Source organism: Halyomorpha halys, unplaced genomic scaffold (genome assembly GCF_000696795.3).
Source record: "Halyomorpha halys isolate HHAL.00 unplaced genomic scaffold, Hhal_1.1 Scaffold1471.1, whole genome shotgun sequence".
Classification (NCBI taxonomy): Eukaryota; Metazoa; Arthropoda; class Insecta; order Hemiptera; family Pentatomidae; genus Halyomorpha; species Halyomorpha halys.
Genome location: NW_027104806.1, coordinates 270,854 through 273,157, shown reverse-complemented (window position 1 = coordinate 273,157; position 2,304 = coordinate 270,854). Strand labels below are relative to the sequence as shown.

The following is a 2,304-nucleotide window of genomic DNA, read 5'->3' as shown; positions in this document are numbered from 1 at the left end:
AGTTTATTAAAATTATTATTATTTTTTTTATCAATTGCAAACTTATTTCAATAAAAATATGTATCGTTGATTTTATAATTACTTATAGATACAATAATATGGTTTAAAATTGAATTTATTTTTTCTAATCGTCCAAATTAAGATTATTATTTTTAACATTATTATATAGGAATAATAATACATGGGTAAGAAGTTACCCTAAGTGGGGTTGTAACCCCTTCCTCAGCTCCCCTCGCTGTTGTGTGCATGGCACATGTGTGGAAGGGTAACGAATTATTTCCAATCCGCTGATGCATATAATTAATTAGTGTGTTTTAAAAATTTATTATTGTTATGAATTTAATTTTATAAAACTCGTTTTATAATTGTTAGTGGGAACATGTATTAAATAAACTATAAAAATTGTTTAATTATTTACTTTGTATTATATTATAATTTACATATGATTTTGTTTTTAGTAGTTCATAATTTGAAGTTCCCACATTAAATCAAGACTAGATAATATATAATTGAATAGCATGTACAAAATAATAAATATATTTTAAGTAATTTTTATTTATGTAAATAATGCAAACTTTATTTTATTTTCATTTTTTTTTTTTTACAGGTATGTTGCAGTTTATTTTTTACAATTCGTAAGTTCATTTATTTTATTTTTTACCATTTTAATCTTTTCTATGTCTTTCTAATTTTCTAAAACAATAAATATTAGATTTTTTCAATCGTTACTTCATTTAAAAATTTCATTCTATAAGTTTATTTTCAAGTATAAAGAAACCGGTTTATGGAAATAAAGATAGTAGTTTAATTTCAACCAGGTGTGTCTCAAGAGTGTGTAATTAGCTGCTAGGAGGCAAATGTTAAAGGATTAAGAAAAAAAATTATCAGTGAATTTTAAATTTAAATTTCCCCTGACTGCCCTGTATCGTCAGTTATAAACATGAACAATTTATAATAGGTTATTAATAATTTACATTAATAACGAACTATTCTTTTAATTTATGATTTTTTTTTTATACAATAATTAATAAAACCTGGATAATGGAATTAATAATGGTTTTTCTTTTCTTTAAATTTACATCCTCTCCATGTGAGAATAAGGGAACAGTTTTATTTTTTACCTTGTCTTGGGCATATAGCTATTTTTCGTTTTTAAGGTCTAATAACACAAACTGATGGTCAAACATTTAAGACAATTTTTCTTGATTTTTGATAAATGTTGACACATTTAGGAATAATTAGAAGGAAATTCAATAGTTTTTAATATTCAACTTCAATCAACAATACACCTAAAATAATACAGATTGTTGGGGGGAGGGAGGTGCGATCAGCAAAGGAACAACATAAATAAACAAAAAATATTCAATTACATTCTCTATCGAAATATTTGAAAAATGTTTGTTATGAATATATATTGACTCTGTTTAGTAGGAAAAGTTATGGGTATGACTACTTTTGTAGGAAATTTAATGTTAGTTTTATATGAATTTCATTTCACAAATCTAATAATTTTCAAGGTATGAGAAAAAATACTATAAAACGTGGTGTTTATCATATTTACCTCTCTGTCCATTTCCAAAACTAACGAGCAAAACTGTTTGACTTCCGCACATGAGAAGAGTAGGTCACAGTCTCATTTTTCGAAAGTAATTTTATCTCACAATATCTCTAAAACTACATGATTTAGAAAAAGAAGTTATTTGAACACATTGGTAGCAAATTTTATACCTTAAATTTTGTCAATAATAATTTTTTCAATAAACTACTAAGTTTTCGAGATGCAAATAGAAAACTATACGTTTTCACCCCTTCCACTCTTCCCACCCAACTCATTAATCTGTTAAATTTTTGAGTATACAATTTTCTGTTAGTACTGAACTATAAAGGGAGGGTCGCTTCTTCATTTTTCGCTTGTTTAGATTTCAATTTTTTTTTTTTTTTTTTTTATCGAAAGTGGCTAGTTTATAATATGGTTTCTAATTTATTCATTATACAAAATAATTACTATATGTTTATTCATAAATATTTATGTTATGCATATTTATATAAATTATTATTCATTACTTTCTGTATTTATAGCTTTTGTAGTTATTATTTTTGTTTTTCTTTTATTTCCTTATATGCATGTATTTATATCATTGTAAATATTTATTGATTTTTTTAAACAATGTTAATTAAAAGCAAGAATATGTCAGATTCGTTTGTGTAATATTGTTACTTTATTTCAATATTGTTACTATGCATATTGTAAATTGTATTGTTATCTGTTATTCGTTAAAAGGTACAAATATATATATATATATA

General features: G+C 23.9%; 1 protein-coding gene across 1 annotated transcript in view; it reads left to right on the top strand.

The window, feature by feature from the left end:
- Window positions 1-612: 612 nt before the first annotated feature.
- Window positions 613-2,304, top strand: part of LOC106689799 (LIM domain transcription factor LMO4) — a gene marked incomplete in the record, with an annotated part of 204,057 nt that continues 202,365 nt past the window's right edge. The window contains 1 exon segment of the mRNA XM_067045436.1: window positions 613-635.